The 25040-nt window shown below is 35.2% G+C and overlaps 1 protein-coding gene across 3 annotated transcripts in view; it reads left to right on the plus strand.

Moving 5' to 3' along the window:
* Positions 1-25040, plus strand: part of PPD1 (Photosystem II reaction center PsbP family protein) — a 60132-nt gene that overhangs the window by 10009 nt on the left and 25083 nt on the right. Inside the window, exon 2 of one of the 3 annotated variants that reach the window (XM_089820540.1) lies at positions 17834-17932. The exons of the other annotated variants lie outside the window; for them this stretch is intronic. The gene's annotated coding sequence lies outside the window, so the exon portion shown is untranslated. The remainder of the gene's footprint in view (positions 1-17833; positions 17933-25040) is intronic. 3 annotated transcript variants of the gene reach the window in all.

A 25040-nucleotide genomic window follows, 5' to 3' on the forward strand; every position in this document is an offset into this window, starting at 1 on the left:
CAAACCCAGAACCATCATGTTTGCGGAGCTTGCCAAGCAGGGAAGCAACATAGGACACCATTTAAGGATGGTGAATCATGGCGGGTATCTAAAGTACTCCAGTTGATCCACGCTGATGTATGTGGTCCTATGAATACTCCTTCTGTTACTGTGAATAGGTACTTCTTACTCTTTGTAGATGATTTCAGTTGCAAAATGTGGGTATATTTTCTTAAGCAAAAATTAGATGCTTTTCTTGTATTTCAGTAGTTTAAAGCCCTAGTAGAAAAAGAGTCTAGTTCCCTCGTCCGTACTCTTAGGACTGATAATGGTGGGGAATTCTGTTCATCTGCTTTCTCTGCCTTCTATACTACTCATGGCATTAGACGTCAATTCACCACACCTCATACCCCTCAGCAAAACAGTGTTGTAAAACGTTGAAACCGTACCATCACAGAAACGGCTAGAGCTATGCTAGAACATAGAAATGTTCTCAGAAAATATTGGGCAGAAGCAGTATCCACAGCTGTCTAACTTCTTAACCGGTCACCCACCCTTGTAGTTAACCATAAGACTCCTGAGGAAGCTTGGTCTGGTCGCAAACCTAGGATCAACCATTTGAAAGTTTTTGGCTCTCTAGCATATGTATGGATTCCTAATGCCAAACACACTAAGTTGGATTCCAAAGGCCAGAAACTCATGTTTATAGGATACAGTCACACACATAAGGCCTACAGACTGATTGATGTAAACACTGATCCTTTAATCTTTAGTCTCGATGTTGTGTTTGATGAGGAATTCAGACCATTTCAGCTCTCTGCCTCCCCACCGCATTCCGAGATTCAGTCTTCAGCAATCTTTGACTTGGGTCTTATTTTATATGAGTCATTTGATGCTACTGATACACCACCTCTGCCACCTCCAGATAACAACTCCTACTCCTATTCCTCATCCAGCTATTCTGACAGCATCTGATATTGGCTCCTCTACTCTTCGGCCAAAATGGTGGGCTCAAACGATTAGTGATCTTCGTCCTGATGAACTCATTAAGGGTAGAACCTCTAGAAATAAGAGCATTCAGCACAACACAGTTAATGTTGTGCTTATGGCCAACATCCACAATATCCCTGAGCCCCAGACATATGCAGAGGCCAAAGGAATTCTAGAATGGGAACAAGAAATGGATGCTGAGCTTCAGAGTCTTCAAAAGAATCACACCCGGGTTCTTTCAGATCTCCCTCTTGGGAAGAAACCCATTAACTGTAAATGGGTCTATAAGGTCAAGTACCATGCAGATGGTACCTTGGACAAATACAAAGCCAGACTTATTGCTCGAGGATTCACCCAGCGCAAAGGAATTGACTATGAGGAGACCTTTGCCCCGACAACCAAGATGAGCACAATTTGCATTCTTCTTGCCATTGCAACTCAGTATGGTTGGAAAGTTCATCAGATGGATGTGAAGAATGCTTTTCTCAATGGTGAATTACAGGAAGAAGTCTACATGATGCAGTTCCCAGGTTTCAAGGTTGCCGGTTCAGAGCCAAAAGTATGTAGACTCCAGAAGGCCATCTATGGTCTTAAATAGGCCCCTCGGGCTTGGTACATAAAGATTGATCAGTACTTGGTTGCTTAGGGATTTCAATGTGGCCTGTCAGATAGTAATCTATATATTAAACACTCTGGTAATGATATTCTTTTTCTTGTTGTCTATGTGAATGATTTGATCATTACTGGGAGTTTAGAACATTTGATTTCAAAAATCAAACAGGATCTATGTAGAACTTTTGATATGATAGATCTCAGATTGCTTCATTCTTGTTTAGGTATTGAGGTTTGGCAGACTGACAACAGTATTTTTTTGTCTCAGTCCAAGTATGCCAGAAATTTGCTTGACAGGTTTCAAATGCAGGATTGCAAACTTGCCTCCACTCCTAGGGAGAGTGGTCTGAAATTGTCCGCACAATTTGATTCTCCTCCTATAGATGAAACACACTTCAGGCAGCTAGTAGGTAGTCTCATCCACCTTACTACTACTAGACCTGATCTCAGTTTTATAGTTAGCTACATCTCACGGTTCATGATGAACCCCAAGACTGATCATCGGATTGCAGTGAAACGTGTGTTACGCTATGTACATAGTACTTCAGATTATGATCTTTTTTACACAAGGAGTACTACTCCTCAGCTCAGTGGATTCATTGATTTTGATTGGGCCGGCTCAGTGGATGATAGGAAATCTACTTTTGACTATGTGTTTAGTATCGGATTTGCAACAGTTACCTGGACCAGTAAGAAACAACAGGCACAGGCACTCTCCTCTACAGAAGCAGAATATAGAGGAGCTGTCAAGGCAGCCTGTGAAGCAGTTTGGCTCCATCAGATGCTTACAGATATGCATATTCCTCAAGCAAGTCCAACTTCTTTGTTTTCAAACAATCAGGGAGTACTCAAACTTGCCAAGAACCCAATGTTTCATGAACAAACCAAGCACATAGAGCTTCATTGCCATTATATCCGACAGTTAGTAGAAGATGGATCTATTCAGTTACTCTATGTCCCTACCTCAGAGCAACCAACAAATATTTTCACAAAACCCCTTGGTCCTGACAAGTTTGTTAAATTTAGGGGATCTATTGGTGTAGTAAATAAATTGAGCATTAAGGGGGGTATTAGAATAATCTCTATATTTTTAATGTTCTCTATTGTACCTTTTTGTATCTCTGTAAATATTAGAATGTTTCTAATACTTAGGTGTAGTCTAGAATAGAATGCTTCTATTCTATTCAACTCTCCTCTTTGTATATATAGATCATTTTGATCTCTGTTTAATCAATCAAGTATTTTGCCATTTACGTTTGTAACAAATTTGTCATAGGAATTCTTTGCTGAAAGACATTTCTCCAATTGTCTCTGCAAAATCACAACTTTAGGTGCCAGATATTCTCTGAGAATAGAGAATCTTCTTATTACCTTCTCCTTGTCACATTCAATGCTTTTGACAACGTTGTGGATCTTCTCAATGTCATTCTCAGAATCTTCAATTTTGATCTTAGGTTGCTACAATCTTGTATTGAGTGTTTGAAGCTCACTTATATGGCCTTTGATCTTTGCATCAAAATCTGATAGGTAAGTGTAAGACATTGCACACTATTCATACAACTTCTTACCTTCAGCAATACATTTTCTCAGTTCCTTGATGTTTCTAGCAAGTGCCTTTAAATCACTGCACACATTGGTATACATTGTGTTGAATAGGGCTGCATCATGATTTGTTTGCGCTTGCGCTGCTGCTATTTCAGCTAAAGTTGTGAATTCCCCATCAAAAGTCTTGACCAACTCTTTTGCCTTGGCTTGCAAGTCTGGATTTTCCATAATTGTGGAAATTATCTTCTGCATGCGCCCCAAGACTTCAGCAAGAGTCTTCTCCAATGACTTAATTGTTTTATTCTTCTCGAATAACTTGCTTAGGGTGCCCATTAGTTGTTTCTGATCTTCATCATCAGATGGAATGGATACTGCTGCTGGTACTGTTGAAGGTACAATAATGTTAATCTTCTATTCCTCTGCTTTCATCTTTGTGTCAGCCTCTTTCTTTGCATCTTCTTCTTTCTTCTTCTTTTCCTCTTCTTCTTTCCTCTTCTTTTCCTCTACTTCTTTTCTTTTCTTCTTTGTTGCTTCCCGTTCCCTCTTTTCTTGTTCTTCCTTCTTCTTTTTCTCTTCTTCTTCATCATCAGAATTGGTATACGCAATGATATTGCTGATATTGCCAACAATATTTGCTCCATACCCTGCAAAAGGGTTCTCCATTGCATCCACAATTATGTGCGTACTATCCACTTGCATGGATTCAGTACCCATAACAATGTGAGGTGGTGATAGTGCTTGCCGTGTCTCCTTTGTTTCTTCCTCTTCCCTGAAAGGAGTATGGACTTCCACATACATTGGACTATCAGCCTTTGCTTGTGCACTCTTCTTAGGCACTAAGGACGTATACTTTACTATAGCCTCTTCTGTTTCTTGCCTAACCTCCTCATAATTGCCTTCCATCAGAAGAATTGGTCTTCTTTGGTTACTCAACAAGAGCTCAATACCCTTCAAAATTTTGTCAGATTCTTCTTTTGATCCGACATCACATAACTTATTAATGAATGCAATCCTCATGTTCAAATCTTCTTCTACTACTCTTCTCTTCCTATTAATTAATCTATTATATATGTAACAACCACATTTCTCGGGTCTTAACTAACAATTAACATATCAAAGAAATACAGTTATTACTTAATTATCATAGAAAGACAATTATTTCAGTTAGGTGAATGAGATTTAATAGTTACAATTAGTTAAACGAAATTCCATAACTAACAATTGAAAACATCATCAATGAATTTACTATGGAAATTAAAATCTACATATCATGGAATTCAAAACCGAAAACAATCTAAGGATGCTTCTGCAAACACCCAGGTTAGTCCATAAATACCACTTAGGATCAAATGATGATTACCATTCAATACCACTATATCAAAAATGAAATGACGATTACCATTAAATACCACTTATATCAATTAGGGCATCACATACCATTGTATCAATTAGGGCATCAATTACCATTGGATCATTTAGGGCATCAAATACCATTGTATTGCTTAGGGCATCAGATACCACTGTATCATTTTGGACATTAGATACTTCTGTTTCCTTTCTTTTCTTCCTATTGCTAACTGTGGCAATAACATAAGATTAGAAGATATGCTCATAATCATTATTCTTATAAATGAAAGATCGAAATAACAATCCTATATATATATATATATATATATATATATATATATATATATATATATATATATATATATATATATATATATTCCATATTTAATTGGACGGTCAAATGATCTAATTGGTTACAAATTATATTGACGAGAAAGGTTGCTTTCAATAAAGGAAAATATCTGAAATGATGATATAAAACAAATCCATTTTATCTTCTTACTTGAATAAATATCACAAAAGTAAAATACTTGTTACCAATAAATGTTTGAATGCTTAACTTGTCTTTGTCTAATGCACATCCTAACATCTTGTGGAGAGGGGAAACATTGTCAGGGGCTTAACCTCCCAACTTTGGACTATAACTTATCCTCATGCATTCTCTAACGAGAAAGACCCTTTCTACCCAGAAGTAGACATGGAACAACATAACCAACCACTGTGCATCTTGATACTTAATTCCACCGAGTATACTTGGACCATCATGAGCTGTCTTGGATGTTTTAGTAATTTAAAAAAAAATGTTATTGCAATTTTGAAAATCTGATCACAGTTTGTTCTTCCTTGTAGGATTCTCCTCCTCTTCACCCATTCACACGGCTTCACTAGCCTTGGGTGCATCATAGGAGACTGCCATAACAATGAGATCTTGAACATAAGGTTTCTTTGAATACCTTTCTAATTCTTACTACAACAAGTATACAAAAAATACCAGTGAGTAAGTCAGAGTATCGTAATATAGGTTTCAGATTCTCACAAGATTACTCAATGCATAATATAATATAGCACATGTTATGGGAACTATGATCTATCTCTATGTAGTTATCATACAAGATCAGAAATAAAAGAAAGAATCAGAACTTATGCCTTATATTAAAATATCTCTGAATGCAACATACAGGTTACACATTTACAATGCTTGGAAAACAATTAAAAGGATGTCCCTCACCAATGAGGATGTGGGGATGTATATGGTAATAACACCTAAGAATCTCCAACAAAAGAAAAAGAAGAACAACTTATGCACTTTCAAAATTGAAATGCCCTTGGCCTTTGGGTTACGGCTAGTATGCATCAAAGAATCATACTATCGTGGAAATATATCTTTTAAACTACTTGCAAGTTAAGAGCATATAGAGGGGACTGATTAAACATATTTCATGACATATAAATACCGCATAAAATTTATGTACACTTGTTGGTTCGTATCAATTTCTATTTACAACAACAATGTGCAAGATGACAATGATTATACATGATGGTGATCTTAGCAATATTGCCAACAGTTAATATTTACTCCAGTACAGATATGAATCTCCAACCCTTGCAAGCAAAATTTGAACACAAATACATCAAGGTCACGAAATCAGAATAAGCTGCTATTTTTGAAATTGAACTTCTAAGAGCCAAAAACTAAAGGTAGTGGAAAGTGTATATAACTTTTGTGTGCTTCATTGGTTATCAATAAGTGGGTGGCAGAGAGTTACAAAGCCAACACTAAAAGAAATTGAAGCCACCGATTCGAATATTTGACTTATTATCTTCCTAGTAATAAGCCCGATGAAAGAAGAAAGAAACATAGAGAGCCGCTCAAGATAAACAAAATAATAATCAAGACCCCAAATCAAAGGTGAAAGAAATAATAATGTCTTAGTACATAGCATCATGGTATCTATAGATACCTATATATGTATGTATGCATATACGCGTACATGTGTAAGCTCCAACCATATATTTCCTACGTATTCACCAAATATCAAGTATGCGTATACCTCTTTATATATATAAAGTTGGTTTACATATGTACACATATACATGTATGGATATGTAGGTATCATGATGTCGACATGATGTTGACATGATTATACATTAGAAGGCTTAAACCAAAAACACAATTATAAAGGTACAAACTCGCTCAATTTCCAATTCATGCTTAGTAATCTCTTTTTACTATTAAATGACATGTGATTTAACAAGTTAACTCATGATCGTCTAACATACACTCTTGCTTGCCTAGTTGTTATCCTTAGCCCTAGTGGTTCAAGGCTTGTACCTATTTGCTCAGTGATGGTGGTGCCCCTCCATGCCTAATTCCTTTTTGGCAATGCTTCCCCCCTTCGACGTGCTCCTGCAGGGGAATTCTCTACGACTATATTATATTCCTCAATATAATAACAAATTACCATAACAAATTATTTTTCATAAACCACCATCCCATTTCCCATGATGAATAATCAGTTTTCTAAGATTTCAAGATAACAATACAATAGCCTCATAACGATTAACTAGCATGTCATCTTCATATGAAATTATAACGATTAACCATCTTAACATTTCACATGATTATAACAAATTCCAACTGTCAACTGACTTCACGTGACACCTCAACTGCTAAGCGTAAAGAAGAGACTTCTCCTCAGAGTGATTCTTGGTTGTATAATGAAATAATGACTCTCAAGAAGAAAATGGGGGTATGCAGAAAGAATTGTATGTTGAACGCGATAGGAGAACCCAGATGGAAGTGCAAATTGGTAACATCCTTGATAAGCTTAAAGAATATGATGAGGAGCTTCGTTACCTTATAAAGGAAAGTGGTCAAAAAATGGAATAGGTCTCTTCCAGTCTATGTGCCACGGCGGCCAGTCTGGTTAAGAAGAGTAATGAGGAGATAATGTCTCCTGGCAATGTAGGGATGGGGAGTCCAAGTGGGCATAGTAAGAGAACCAGGCAGAGCACAAGGAAAAAGGTTGCTGAGGCTCCTATTCTTTCTCTGGCTGACATTATCCAGAGTACTGTAGAAGCAGGTAAAGAGGTAGTGAACATTATCAAAGAGCTACTATAGGTGCTGGTTGTGGAGTGAGTGTGTTGGTTGCTAGTCTGGGCGGATTTTTTGGTTTTTCTTTTTTGCTTTCCCTCTAGTTTAAACTCTAGTTTCCAAGTCTTGTAAAACTTGGTTGTTTTTTATGGTTTAAACTTTTGGTTTTAGGTCCCTATAAAACCTGGTTTTGATGTTTTAAACTTTGGGTTTCAGGTCCTTGTAAAACCTGGTGGTGCTTTAATGTTTATCTTTAGTTTTTTGTAAAGGGTTTCGGGTCCCTTCAAAACTTGCTTTTACCATAATTTAAAACAATATAGGTCTTCAGGAATTTTATTCTGAATACTTTCAAATCTCTTATTTCTCAAAATCATGTTTCTTATGGTGGCCTTCTCTAATTGCCTCCTATCCATACTACTATACATGCTATAAAATTTATTTAATTGAACAAAATTGTCATCATTTATAATATGCATGTTCAGATTCTCTACCTTTGGTTTCCATGCCTTTTTGCCTGTAACTGTCTTAGCTTCCTGTGCATCTTGTTCCACAGGTTTATCTTCAGTATCATCTTCTGAGCTTTCAAAACCGCCCACTTGCATGGTTTTTTTTCTCTTACCAAGCCCACTGGTGGTCTTCTTTACTCTTTTATTTGCTTGAGGTGCAGGTTCTTGCTTAACCTTCACCATTCTTCCTGACTTCCTTTGCGTAGAAGGTACTTCCACCTTTCCTGACTCCTTGATTGTTCATAGCTGGCTCTAATTGGTTGCATTTGCATAACTGTTGCATATGGTGCAATAGGAGTTTGTGCACATGACTGTGCTACTATTACTCCTTCTGAGGGTTCTGCTACTGCAATAGGTGTTGTTGCCAACACTTCAAACTACTCACTGGTCTTCATTTCCAGCGCAATTCCCTTTACCTCGTTGATCTCTTGTCTTGACATACTAGATTCCTTGAGGATGGAATCTATCTCTTTTTCTACTTTCTTCTTGCTCTCTTTGCTATGGAGCTTAGATTCTCTATCCTTAACCTTTTGTTATATGTTCCCCATCTAGGACATTCTGTGTCCTGCTCAGATTCAAGTATGATCTGCGCATACCCTTCTATCAATTCTGTGCTCATCTCATAGCCCATAGGCTCAATGAACTTTACTCTAGGTATCACTGCTTCCATGCAGATGTTGTTAGTCTGCACCATGAAAAATAAATCATCTTTATATTTTTCCACTATAGAGGGAGGTATTCTATACCTTAGTTTCATCTCAGATTGAAAGTTCATCATTCTGTCAATATCAATGTCTTTGACATTTTTAGGTTTGGATCTGTAGCATTGAGTTATCATCTTCATTGTGTACTCGTTGCTATCCCAATTGATTATTCCAGGAAACTTCTTTGTAACATAAAAGAACAAATGAGTTAGTAAGGATTCAAATCTAAACACTGCACTCTTCGTTTTCATTATCTTTGCAGTATTATCCAATAGTTGCAATCTGATAATGTCGCATAAGTTTACTTTCCTTCTCTCAACAGCCATAACATATGCTGCATGAAGAAATTCAGCTGGCATAGAGTTAACCCTTGATCCATGGTTTAACTTGTACCCTAAGATCTTAGTCAACAATTTGACTCCTTTATCCTGAATAGGATCAACCTTCGTATTCCTTCCATCAAACTTGGTTTTCAGATTTGTCTCCACCATTTTCCTGACATTTCTTTCATTGACAGGATTACAACCTTCATTGCTTAATCCTGTGACCTTGTGAATTAGGTCATTGTCAATGACAATTTGCGCAGCACCGAACCAGAACATATCATCATGTATTCTGCTCAAAATAATTTAGGTCTACTCATGATTATCAAATTCTGTGTAGAACATATACTTTATTAAATTCAAATCTTCAAGGTGCGCATATTCAAACTTCTAGGATAAGTCATTATTGCACATGACTCCTAAGTCCCCGTGATTTCATCATCTCCTATGCTCTTAATCTTATAATGTATATAACTCCTTATGTCTTCTATGTGTTACACATTTTCTGGAACTTGTGAAAATGTGCCTACTGGATCATCTAATAAAGAAACAAATGGGTGTTCTTGAACTTAAACCTTGGTTTGTCATTAACATCATACACTCTCTGATTGGCCATTGCTCTATAACTGTAAATACTACAATAAATTGGATTCAATACTCTGTGAAATACCTCAATTTTGCGATTTAGGGCTTCTGGAACTTTCGGCTTCACAAACTTTACTTTGCACTTCAATAGTTGTCAAATCGTTCTTCAATTCGCTCAAGACACTTCGTATGATCAAATGGTACACTAAATCTCGCTTGCGATCCTTAAATCATTTCAAATCGCACTGCACATTAGATGCCTGTCTACCACAAACTAATGCGTATCTACCACAAACTTAGAATACTGTCTCTGTCTACTAGTGACCTTGTTCTTACAATTCTCGCTTATTGCGATCACATCAAGACTTGCGTAGTGAACCATAGCTTCCCTTCTATGTCTTTTACCTTCTGTAAACTGTGTAATCTCTAACTCACTCTCTAACATCAATTCAGACCAACTGATGCTCTGTTGCTTCTGTAATAGCTTGATTCAGACAAGTTGAGCCACAAACAATCAGTGACTTCAACTCTCCATCATGTGCATCAAAGAATTGCTCCTCTAATATTGTATGCGAACTCTCTGGATTACAAGCCTTCACAAATGCCTCTTTGAATTCCTCAACGTGTTCCTTGACTGCTTCTTTTTGACTGTTGTTACTTCCATTTTCATTCCTTCTATTATTCCTGTTGTTGTTCCTTCTGTGATTAGGGTTCCTATTAAAGTTCCCTCTGTCTATTCTACATAATCTTTTTGTTTGTCTAAAGTTATTCCATAACTGACATACAGGTGCATTTCTCATCTGATTGTTTCCATTCTAATTTTTATGTGCTCTGCAATTTCTTGCAATGTGTCTAGGATTGTTACATTTGTAACAAACAAACTACTTTTTCTCACCATTAGGTTTCTCTCCATCATTAGATTTGCTCTGAGATCTACTTCTTCCATTACCTACAGGGTTAGTATTCCTAAACATTCTAATATTCTTATTATCATCAATAAACTTAGGTTTCTTACAATCTACTGCCTTATGTCCATAAACATGACAAATATAACAATAGAAGTTAGTAATAGGTTTAAAAGACTTACCTGTGCAATCTTTCTTCATATGTCCAACTTCATTACATATGTAGCATCTACCTCTGAATTCATGTCTTACCTCTTTAGATAAATCATCTCGCTTAGGTTTTTCAACTTGCTTTGTTGTTCTAGGTTCATCAAATTTCTCTGTCAATTTAATTCTCTCAACTTCATCAGACCACCTGAACTTTTCTTTAGGGATTTCTATTATAGAATCTGGTTCTATCCTAATCTCATCTTTCTTTGCTGACTTGTCTCCACGAAGATATCCAAGGTTTGTCTTGTCATAAGAAGGTCTTTGATGAAATATCTGTTAATCAATTTTCTCAGAACTTGTGTAAAGTTTCTCTAACTACTGTTTTGCTTGTGTCAACTCTCCTTTCATAATGATGATGTATTTTTCCAACTCTACATGCTCTATCTTAATAGAATCTAATTCAGATGTCACTTGACTCAACTGGGATCTAAGGTCTGCATTCTTAGATTTTAGATCAGGTTCACTCTTATTGCCATTAATCTTAAGGCTTAGCTTTAATTCAATAAATTTCAACTCATGTTTCAAGATCTCATTCTTTTTCTTGAGATTTTTTATATCATCATTATCATTGATCTGCGCAAAAGGTTCTTTGCGAGATTTAAGATCATCAATTTCATCTTTTAGTTTGCCAATGTAAACTTTTGCATCTTTATATCTATTTTTCAAGTTATCTCTCTCTTCAATAAGAAGATCAATCTGTTTAAGGGCTTCTTCAAGATTCTTCTTCAACTATTCCATATTCACTAGGATTTTACTTAAGCTATTAAGTTTTTTTCAAAGTAACTAGGCTCTAATACCAATTGTTAGAAATAGATAATACTGAGGAGGGGTGGGTGAATTAGTATTCTATAAACTTTTTCTTGTAAATTGCTTTATAACTTGCATATGAAAGTAAACCAACAATGATAAATAGTAAATATAACCATATACATAGAGAATTCATGACACTATTATATGTTAACTAGGGAAACCTTGGCCAAGGGAAAACCCTAGTGGGGATGATATCCACTAGATGATTCACTAAACAATAGGATCCTGTTAAGGATATTGACCCTGTTAGGAGTCTATGAAGTACATATCGTGTCTTGAGTCCCTGATAGAGGACTAGGCCTTGTTAGAAGCCTCAACCCTGTTGGGAGTTGGTAGAACAATTACAATATATGCAAGAAGAGCCCATTGCCCTAACATGCAATTATACAATTCAATTCCTTCACAAGATAGGTATACATACAATACTTGCTTTGCTACTGTTACTTGCACTTGGTCTAATCTTACATCAGATTTCGCATCACATAAGGCTCGTAGATAGTTCTCACAATAGTTTGCATGTCACATCTAATCACACAACTTCCACAGTATTTGCGCAAGATAAGATCTTTACTTATACCTTGCACAATCACAAAACTCTACACTGTTGGCTTTCATGTTTTCCCATGCTTGACATAATATAAAATAACTTATGGAATAATATTCACATTGTCGGCTCAACATAACTTAGTAATTATTTCGTAACCAAAATAATTCCTAAAGCCATACAACTCTGTTTGTTGCCATGCTCTATTCTACACAGTTAAATGCCCGCACTGTTAATCTTTATATAACTTGTGCCGTATTATTCGTACACACATACGCACTGGCACACGTCATCATGACAGTGTCACAAACCTTTCCTCAACTGCGCATAAGCTAACTCTTTGCGCATTGTCTGTACTCTTAAGATCTATTCTTTGAACTGCTACAAACTGTCTAATACTTAGACAATTTTCTATCTTTAAATGCATAAATAAATGCTGAATGTATGTTTCCATAAATGACAACCATCAAGACATCTAACTCACCATATTGCCAACAGAGCTGACAGTGCTATTGTAATTGTAATTCATTAATTATCTTATTATAAATAATTGGGAATGCCTCAAGTCGACTCAAGGAATATTTATGAAGATATGATATAAAGGAAAGATGTTTTCCTTGTTTGTAAAATGTGGTGATCGTTGTATGAAGTGTGAAGTGTGAGAAGGAGCAGAGTGCTTACTGAATGCGTGTAAGCGATCTGAGGGATTATTGGATGCGAGTGTTGTGATCTGGTTACAAGATCAGGAGTAGAGGTTCGGTTGACAGGATAGAAGAAGATAAAGTACATTTCATTTATATTATTCTACAAGGAATAATACATAGATCATTTGGACAGTGGGTTCATTGCTCTTGCCCTTGAAGCTGTTTGGATAGTGGGTCTAACTATCTTCCACAACTCCTAACAGGGTTGACACAACTCTTAATAGGGTTGGAATCAACTAACAGGGATTGAAAGTCTCCTAATAGGGACTCATATGTACTGAATGTATTCATAGACTCCTAATAGGGTCCATCCTCTAACAAGGAATATTAATATTAGTACATCATCTTGTGGGTACCATCCCCATCGGAGTTTTCCCTGTGATCAAGGGTTTCCCTAGTTAACATATCTGGTGTTATTGTGTATGAGTGTCTTGTTATGGTTTTAGTTTAGATTGCTCATATGGTTAAGTTTGTTTAAAGTTGATAATAGTTGGATAACTGATTCACCCCCCCTCTCAGTTATATCAGTGGACTATATATATTGACAAGAACAACTCCTAACAAGGTTGGACTCGCTTGACAGAGATTCAAAGTCTCCTAAGAGGGACTCATATGTATTGATTGTATTGAATTGGCTCCTAATAGGGTTACACTCTTTCACAAGGAACTTTCTATATTAGTACATTATCTTGTGGGCATCATTCTCATCGGAGTTTTCCCTTTGATCAAAGGTTTCCCTAGTTAACATATCTTGTGTCACTTTGCATGGTTATTATCTTGTGGTTGTTGTATCTCTTGATTGCATGTTTCAGTTTTGTTAAAATTGATAAAAGTTGTTTAAAGCATATAACTAATTCACCCCCCTTCTTAGTTATATCAGCGGACTTTACTTTCTAATAGTGGTGCTTCTCCATAATAAGTTTACTTGCAGCAACATAATTTGCTATATTATCAGTGACTATCTGTACCACATTCTCCTCATCCACCTCCTTCAACACTTCCTCCAATACCTCACAAAGATACTCAACATTTTTTGTTTTCTTTGAAGCATTAATTGATTTAAGTAACATTGTGGAATCTGAGAAAAAAAAGCAATTTACTACAATCACAATTAAAAAACTTAACCACTTAATCAATTATTTACTACTATTAAGTAAATGTTCAATTACCTGAGGAGGATACAAGAAAATTACACAATGTTCTTCTATAGGTCCAACCATCATCAATCATGATGGTGCAACCCTTTCTCCTCCAAACCTCATGCTGCTCACCGATTGCGACTTTTACATCAGCCATCTTTCATGTCAAAATAGGACCTTTTAACTCCTCATCATTAGGGGCTTTGAACCCTAGACCACAAATAATAGACCTAAAACAAATTAAATAAACAAAATAAGTATACTATAGTGTTTTTTTTTCAACTCTAAACATTAATATAATAAATGTGGCATATTCTTGAGTCTTCAAAGCAAGAAAATCAAGACAACAAAATTTAAATAATATGTATTTTTCTGCATTAAATGGAAGTTTGGCATAGAACCTTTTCCCAACCTCATACTTCTCCTTGTTCCAACCTACACTCTCAAGCGATGGTTGGGCACCCAAAGTTGTGCATGGAACAAAAATGGAATCTAGTACGGATTTCTTCTTACAAATCTGAGGCTCAGTGGTCACACTTGTAGTACCACCACTGGATGGAGGTAATGTAGAGTAAAGACTCGAGGAGGCCTCTCAATCATAGTTCTTCATTTCTTCATGTTGCTTCTTTTTTAATTCTTTTTTTCTCTTCGTATTCTTCTAAATGAACTTGTGTTTTGCTTTTAATATCCTAGAGTGCTCATTTGTATTTTGAGCATCATGCCTTGGTATATGTACAAGGTGATATTTCATTCAATTAATACCTCCCCCAGAATATTTAACACCACAATGCAAACATAACTACTCCTTTTTTTGGTTTGGGGATGGAATGTTTCCAAGCCTTATCCCTTCTTATGCTAACAAGATCCACATCTGGGTTAAATGGAGGTGTAAATGAACTACCCTAAGGTTGATATATTGTGCTTCTGCTGCAATATATCATAAATAAAAAAATAAGCATCTACAATAAAGAAAATCAAACACTAGGACTTCTTATTTTTCAAGTTTTTCACCAACATAAAATGGAACAAATCTAAAACAAATGTAAATAAGATGGAAATATGAATGTAAGCAATTCAGTGAACAACACAAAAAAATGTAACTCATCTCTTCAAATTTGCGCCAAAAATGAAAAAAATGTGCCTGAAATTTGTTTTAGCTTCTCTCAATGTGTGAATGCAAGCTACAAACTTTTGCAAACAATCAACAATCACTATATGAGAACCAATCAAACTACTGGTCTATTTTTTGAAATCCCAATATTCTTCCCTCAAGCCTCCAAGAGATTGTTTGTTACATCCTAAAATTTTGACCCAATTTTAAATTGTTCATAACCGTTGGATTTAACAGATTATCCTTTCATGATCATGTGAAATAGGTAGTTATTTATATATGTTGTATTAACTGTTAATGAAGATGGTCGTTAACCATTACCTGTTATTAGATGATTAGTAGTTGCTTGATTTAAAATAACGATTATTATTTTTTTATGAATTATTATAGAATTATTATTATGGCAGAAAGTGTTTCTATGGGTAATTGCAGGAGAAGATGAAGAGGGGGGAAGCATTGCTAAATGGGACCATCAAAATGGGATGTTTGCATAGTTCAGTCATCAGGATCGGTAGGTATGACTTTAAACTTCTTTGGAAAGGGCGCAACAACTTGATCACAGGATACATTTTTGAGATCAGCATGAGCTATTAAGAAAATAATCTAAGAAAACATAAAATAATCTAATTTAAAATATAAAACATACCTCGAGAGATTTTTTTTTAATTGATCTTCATCATATTATTATAATAAATATTTACATACATACATATAAATATAAAATTGAAATGACATCAATAAATTATAATAATGTAATTTAATGATGTCACCCCCTTGATATACTTACATGAACGTATATAAGTATATATTATAATAACAATTGAAAATTATAATCTTTCCAACTCTTCTTTCCAACTTTTTATTTTATTTTTCTTTCCCTCTCTTTTCATAATCGATTTAACACTTGGAAATTCAAATTGACACAATCTTTTAAAAACCGGTGGAAGGCAAGAAGTCACAGATTGGTTCTCTATTTGAAAGCTGTGAGAGAGGTTGGGATCTTTCATTCCTCACTCGGCCACATATCTTATTATCTTTGCTACCTTTAGCACTTGGTTACACCCATTTCCAAGAGCCGAAAATCCCTTCTTTTACCATCTAATCGTCCATTACAAGTAAACAGTCCTGTCGAGTACACCTAGTCATTGGGGATTAAGTCTTCTATAGTGGATACGTTTGCAATATCTTAAGGAGAATAGACTTCCGAATCGGATGCCAAGTTTTCAAACTTCATTACCACCACACACCCATTATATCTTCCATATCGCCCATTGAAGCCTTGACAAGCGGTTTAATTTCTGCTCCTTGCCGTGCAATAATCCAGCTAAAGATCTGTGATCATATGTTCTGCAAGTAACGCCTCAACGCAACTAGAGAGGACCAAACAGAGTTTGAGTTCTTTAGTACAATATCAAATACTTAACAGGTCATGAGTTATCCTTCCAAGTTTTTAAATGCAATTGTATAGCAGCCGGCTAGGATCAGAACTTCCTCTTATGTCTATATTCATGTTACTTTAACTTGTTGAATGAACCTTGAAGATTTATAAATAACTTCTTAATTTCTTTAACCAGTTGAATAGTATTCCATACCAAAGAGAGTTTCTAAATACAATAAGAACTTGTATGAATATTGCTGATCTCAAAAATAAGATGTCATGAATCTTGATGGAAGAAATCAAGGGTGGGATGCTCATAATCTTTTAATACACTTGGGATTCACCGTCATTGTAGCCATGAAGGGGTGAAGAGGTGTAAAAGGGCAAAAAACTTATTATTTTTAATACACCTGGGAATCACCGATTGTGTAGCCAAGTATGCTGAAGAGGTGGAATAAATCCGCAAGAAAATAAAAGAGAAATCAGACATGAATAACTTAAATGAAAAATACTTAATAGCTCATGCTCATCCCTATAATGAATCCTGTTGTCAAGTTGAGCGGTGGTGATCGGGTCGTTGAATCCATCAAAAATCTTTGGCCAAGGTAGTTTATAGGCATGTTTGCCATCTAATGATCACTTGATGTCAGTAGCGCCAGTTATGTAAGCATGTCCGTTTCATAATTGAGCGGACATTCAAAACACCAAGATGTTCAAGTGGTTGGACTAAAGAATATCCCAAGCTCAATTCTAAGGTAGGGAGGGCCTTTCTAATTTAATAGAATGTGTGGGGATAAGTATTGTCCGAGGTTGGGAGGTTAAGCCTATGTCAATGCTTCTCCTCTCACCAAAGCCAAGGCTTGCACAACTAGTTAAAGTTCCTCCAATCACACTTGTATGTTCTTTTCTTTATTTTCTTGTTAAGTATTTACTTTACTTGTTAATCAGTTGATCATGAATACAATTATGCTAGTTAATCATTAATCTATTTATTTCTATTGATCATGAATACAATTGTGAATATTTAATTGTTGATCTAGTTATTTCAATTGAACATGATTACAATTATTTTCTGTTAATTGATAAAAGCAGTTAATGTCACGCAAAAAAGGATTTAGTTATATATTTATAAATACTGGGAGTTTTTAGTTTAAATTGTCTTTGATTTAGATATGAAAATCCGTTTGTTACATTGTTAGATATGTCTCTCGATCATTTAAGGGGAGTGAATTGAACTACCATAGTACTTAGAAAGAAATTTTTGCTGTGGTTAATACCATAAAGCATTTCATTTATTTTTAGCTGATCAAAAATTTGTTTTGATGACATATATACAAAATCTGAAAGGATTCTTCAAGGAGTCAACAAATAAAGTTGTGCGTGATAGGCTACTTCAGTGGGCACTACTTTTGGATACCTTTAAATTTGATTGTGTTCATTACCCAGGCAAGCAAAATTTTTCGGCTGACTTTCTTTCTTGGTGTAACATCCCCTTTTTTCGGGTCTTAACTAACAACTAGCATATCATAAAAATACAGTTACTACTCCATATCCATGAGAAGGCAGTTATAACAGTTATGTTCATGTGAATGAGATTAATGGTTACAATCAGTAATGTAAATATAGAATTTAAGTTTTACATACCCTAAATTTTGAAACCAGAATCCGCCTAGGACAACATTTGCAAAACGTAGGTTAATCCACATATACCACTTAGGGCATGAATAGTTATACCACTATATCGTAAAGACATACCATTTAGGGCATGAAATACCATTGTATCATCCCTTTTCTTTCTGTTGTTAACCATGGCAATAACATATAGTTAGAAGATATGTTCATATTCATTATTCACATAAATGAAAGACAAAAATGACAACTGCCAGATAAACCTGTGTCATGCATACAGATATATTTCATGTTCAACTGGAAAATCAACTGATTTTATTGCTTATCATTTACATTGACGAGAAAGTTGATTTCATTTAAGGGAGTAGCTAATTCAACGATATAAATGTAACAACCGCTTTTCCTGGATCTAAATTAATGTCTAACATAAGCATAAAATACAATTATAACTTTGATTTCATAAAAAGGTAGTTACATCATTCATGTTCATGTGAAGAAGATTTACCGTTAAAGTCAATTAAACAAAAATTTCTTAACTAAATACTTGAAATACCTTTTTATGAAATTACTTTAGAAATTGAAATCACATACCTCGGAAAACTGAGATTGAAGATCAAATAAGTATGCTTCTGCAACCACCTGGTTAGTCCACAAATACACCATAACAATTTCTCAAATCGACTGCTATCTCAAAAATCATTTGATGAATACAACTAAATAACACTATAACTTAAATTAGGGCATCATTTACCTTTGGTTTATTTAGGGCTTCTGATACCACTTTACCACTTAGGGCTTCCGCAACCACAGATTCAAATTAGGGCTTCCTTGACCACGGATTTTATCTAGGGTTTCCGCGACGACGGATTCAATTTAGGGCTTCCGCAACCATGAATTCAATTAGGGCTTTCGATACCATAGATTCAGTTAGGACTTCCAATGCCACTGTATCAATTAAGGTTCCAACTGTCACACAATCAATCAGGGCTTCGGATTTCTTTTCCTTCCGATTGCTTATCTGTGACAATTTCTCAAGATTAGATAATTACTTATATTCAATATTCATTTATATGAAAGTAAAATAATGATAACAATAAAATGCTTCAATTTAATCTTACCTTCTCATAAACAAAAATGATAATACCTGTTTCCGATAAATAATTGATTGCATGGCTTATCTCTGTGTGACGCATATACGACATCTTGAGAGAGGTGAAACATTGCTAGGGGCTTAACCTCCCAGCCTCAGACCACATTATATATCCCCACACGATCTCTAACGAGATTGGCCCTCCCTACCCGGAATTGACAGAGAACATCTTACCATTCACTGGGCATCATGATATATAACACGACATACGACTTGGTAGCAAGAGATCATCATAACAAGAATATGCATGAGCTATTAATTAATTCATATTAAATGGTAAATATTGAAAAGTCTTAAATGATACTGATTCATATTATTGAAGATACTTTTCTCTTACCTCATCACCCGTCTTCTTGGCTTCACAACCGAGTGAGTTCCAGGTATTCAAAATTCTCAGAGCAGATGGCTCTTACAATTATTCAAGAAGATTACATATAACATCATTTCACATTCTGTGATCATATTCTTTAGTGATCTCAAAATTGACAATATTCTTCCTGATTGAAACATGCATAAGCTAAAGAAATGTTTTATGTATTATTTTTACAAGTACTGATGTCAACTCGTTTTGTCGACTCTCTACACCCCCTCACCCTATTCAGGCCCCCAAGTTGGTGATTCCTAGCTGTTAACAGATTAAAGATCCTAATGATACTTTACACCACCTTCACCACACACTGGCGTCTTCGCTTGGTGAATTCCTTGGTGTTCTGCTTCTAATATCTCATTCCCAGTTAAATATATGTTTCGAGATGAATTTGATTCCATTTGGAATGATAACATCTATGCCTTGAGTTGTATGTGAATTTAAAGAATCCCTATTTTATCTTCTCACATATTCAGTTATATATGAATCGACAGATTATTATGCATAAACAATATCATATTATAACCAGGATTACGGTAGACTGTATAAGCAAAATCGTAACTTCAAGAAATCGTCAGTTTTGGTAAAAAATAAATAAATAATGATTTTATGCTTAAAACCTTTGTCTTACTACTGACGTCTTTAAGGAACAGAATTCTGAATAATCAAGTGTTAAAGAAGGTTATGGGTTGCACCAGATATCTTACGAGACCAAAAATCTGAGTTAGACTTGCAATGGAATAAATTCGCCAATCCCTGCTTCCTGATCTGGAAGACTCGCCATTGCATGTATGACCCATAAGATGAAGCCACACTATCTGGATAGCCTTCTGGTAACAACCAAGATATCATAAAAGTTTTTCAAGTCTGTGGTAATCTTGTCTTCTGAATATGCAATGATATTGACCATCCTGAAACCAACTTTCAATAGACGTTCTTCTAGACCCCGCACACATACATATTTCCTTAGATTCGCGCCATCTTTCTCTATACACAAGTATTCCATTATCATGCCGACGCAAGTACTTCGTTGAATTTGACAACATTGCCTGATGAAATGGGTGCTCTAAGAATAGACCCCCTAATACCGTAGAACTACAGGATGCATCTTGCTTGTTCGGAGCCAAGTCAAAACAACAGCGAGCAAATGTCACCCCTTTCCATTGATTCTCCATAATTGCTTGGGAATTCGCCCATAAGAAGAAAAGGTAAACCGGTGCTTAAAACAAAATTTATATCTTCAACTCCCATTCTTGACTTCTTATAACATAATAAGGTGACCCATTAACTTCCGTAACTTAAAAGATTAATAGACAAGTAAGAACGCCAAGTGTCTGATCGGTTATAAACAAAGATTATTAAAATGAAAAGAATAAAAGAATGGAAAGAGAGTTGGAAGGTTGTAATTCAAAAATTATAATAATAATTGAAATGTCATTATAACTTGAACGTTATTAAAAACTTACAAGCAACATTACTTTATTAATTATTAAATTAAAAAGGTGCCAAATCGTCTATACATATATGAACGTTTTTAAATATTAAAAAAAAATATATTAAAATCCTTTGAGATATATATATATATATATATATATATATATATTTTATATATAATCTCAAATTTTTTTTTTTTTTCATTAAAGTATTAAATAACTCATGCAAGTCTTGCACATGTATTCTGGCTAGATCTTTTACTTGTCTGCCCAGTGATGGTGATGCCCTGCCTAACTCTTTTTTGACAATGCTTCCACCCCTTCGACATGCTCCCTGCAAGAAATTTCCTAGTAATTAATTTATTTAATCATAACAGTTAACCTTTCATATTAATTCCATGAATTCGCGATTAACGATCAACTAACATGTCATCTTCATTTGAAATCATAACAACCATCTTATCATTTCGCCAGAATATATCAAATTAGACTGCCAACTGACTTCATGTGAACCTCAACAACTATAATTCAAGCTAGGTCAAAAATTGGGATGTAACAATAAATCAATCTTCATATCTTCAACTTGTAATTTCAAATATCATAAAAGTAAGATACTTGTTACCTATAGATGTTGAATGCATGACTTATCTCTTTTTTGTGCATGTCTTGGCATTTGGTGGAGAGGGGAAACATTGTTGGGGGCTTAACCTCCCAACTACGGACGCTTAATTATCCCCACACAATCTCATCTGAGAAAGACCCTCCCTACCCGGAATAGACATGGAACACCTTGTCTAGCCATTGAGCATCCTGGCACTTAATTCCACCACTCGACTTGACAATTGAGTATACTTAAACAATCATGAGTTGACTTGGATTTAACAATTTCTTTTTAAGATGTTCATGCAGTTGAGAATTTGATCATAGTTTGGTTTTCCCTTGTAGGATTCCTCTCCTCTTCACCCATTCACATGACTTCACTAGCCTTGGGTGCATCCCAGGAGACTGCTATTAATAATGACATCTTTAACATATGGTTTCCTTGAATATCTTTCTAATTCTTACCACAATTGGTATACAACAAATACTAGTGAGTAATTCAAAATGTCATAACTTTGGATTCAAAGTCTATACAAGAATACTCATTCATAATATACCCAAGAATATGGGTTAAGGGGACTTATAAGCTGACCCTATGGTTATGCGATCAGCATATAGAGAGCTGAGATTTAGATATAAACTAAGTAATAGAGATGGAAACATATTTGAGTTATTTCTATACTGAAATATGGTTGCATTTCATTTGTATCTGCAACTTCAACATGACTATCTTCATACCCAATAGAACAAATACTTAATTGCATTGATAAGAACATGGAATGGAAAGAAGAATAGATCATGAAAGATCCATAACCTTTAATAATACTAGTCGGTTCGGTGGCAATCGATTTTGCAGTAAGTCTCCACCCATGTGACAAAGTAGACAGATCAAGATGCCAATAGAAAGAGGAAGAAAATTATTAAGCTCGCGGTTTAGGAAGTGCACTCATCCTTTTGCAACCATAGGTGTTTATATGGTCTCCCGTGTGCGGTTACAAGATGGCTTCACAGATTTGAAAGTTTAAAAGAAAAAAAAGATGGTGCCATTATGGAGGTGGCCACCGTTCATTGATGTGGAGTTATAAGATTATATTTCTATGGTTTAAAAACAAAAAGGCATTTATATATATATATATATATATATATATATATATATATATATATATAAAGTCATCATGCTATTGTGATATATCTATAATTGTACTTATATATATACATATATCTATATATGTGTATGATTTAGAGAGTACATATAATTTATTTCTAACATTATATTCTCTCTATATATGCACGCACACACACACATATACATATAAGTATAATTCATAAATATCATCAGAGTATCATGGTGACATCATATATTAAATTTATATATGTGAATTTATAATGTTGATCACTTCCTTGGTCTCAAAATAAGAGAGAGGTAATAGTTCTTTTGACGATATTAAATGTTTAATATTTCTCTTGTTATAAAAATTAACCACATAGCTCATGGTATTGTCCAATGTATGCTCTTGCTTGCCTAGTTGTTTACCCTTAGCCATGGTGGTTCAAGACTCATACCTATTTGCCTAGTGATGGTGGTGCCCTTGTGCTCAATTCTTTTCTGACAATGCTTCCACCCCTTGACGTGCTCCTGCAAGGAATTTCTCCACAGTTATATCATATTTCTCAATATAATAACAATTACCATAACAAGTTATTTATCATAAACTATCATAACGGATAATAGCCATTTCACTTGCCATAAATTCATGATGAATAACCAACTTTCCAAGATAACATTAAAATATCATCATAACGGTTAACTAGCATGCCAACTTCATATGACATTATAACGATTAACCATCTTACCTTTTCACATGATCGTAACTAATTTTACTTGTCATCTGACTTAACATGAAACCTCAATGGCTATATGAACATTTCAAATAGAGCCAAAATTGGGATGTAACATACCGTCCCCCTTGTGATTCACCGTCCTTGATGAATTTTTGAAATTTTAACAAACGCTATAAAGGAGCATTTAAAATTGGGATGTAACACTTGGGAAAGGTGTCAAGCTGAAGAAAAACAATGTTATATGGTCATGGAATCTTGCATCCACAATAGGTTTGTTAATATTGAAGACAATGATCTTAATGCAGTCAAGGAAAAAATACATTTGGGGACCATTTTAGCTATAAAGAAACTCTTTTGGAAAAGGGATTTCTTCACATAGAGCCACCCTAGATTAAGAGGACAATTTAATTGCTATCCACCCAAAAGAATTAGTGGCCCCTAATTGGTAGGAAGTTGGAACCATGGGATTTAAGTTTTATGATTCCTTCTAATCCCCAATTTGGATCCATGATAATATTCTCATATGGCTCCGAGGACTTTTGCATATACCAGTTGTGGATCAAGACTTCTCGGGAACCTAATATCATGGAATATATTAAGACCTTTGGTTTGCTGATTTGTGGGGACATCATGATTTCAGCTGAAAGATTGTTCATGAATATGGTCCTCAAGAATTTTTTCTCACCAACCCATTATACAAAAGAATACCTCTCATTGTGGAACGTCGTATTCCCACTTGGTATGCACACTACATTACCTTTATAAGATCTAGGTGTATGATGCTAATCATCCTGATCGAGAATGTATACAATGGCAACATCGAACTGCAAAATTTCTCTATTGGTGGGATGACCTTAATCCGAGTTATCATGAATTCATAATGAATCAATAGGCGGTATTCCTTATGGCTCTGATGAATATGACTATGATGGCCGGTTAGCCCTATAGAATGGTAGGGCTTTGCTGTGATTAGTTGACTCAATTCTTCTAGATAGCCCATAAAATTCTTCAAAAGAAAGGATTGACACTGTGTACCACTCCATATGATATTCCTCCTTGACATTAAACAAAACTATCATCATTTTGACTAGCACAAGGGTCCTTTTGTGCCATGGGTATTCCCATGTAAAGGATCTCCATAGCCACTTACGGATGTTGAGGTTGTCGTTCTCATTTTCTAGTTATTACGAAAGTGAAAAATAAATAGTAATAGGAAAAGTCAAATCATTTGGGCAAAAGTCATAATTAGACAAAATGAACTCACATGCCCCACCACCTACTTTTCATTACAACCTTATCCTTATCCAAATACCATGTCATAATTCTCTTACATTCCTTATCTCTCCACCAAGATTACCCTTATCTGATCCCCACTTGTGCACCTATCCATCTAACCTTATCCTTATGAAATCCAACCTTACCCATACACCTCATACCCTTATCCTCTAGTTTATTCCTCCAACCTCTATAAATAAGAACTTGTAAGCTCATTGAAGGCATTGAGTGTGCATGCAGAGAGCATGCACAAAGTTT

Source organism: Cupressus sempervirens, chromosome 3, assembly GCF_028749045.1.
Source record: "Cupressus sempervirens isolate cs-2001-9-10 chromosome 3, ASM2874904v1, whole genome shotgun sequence".
NCBI lineage: Eukaryota > Viridiplantae > Streptophyta > Pinopsida > Cupressales > Cupressaceae > Cupressus > Cupressus sempervirens.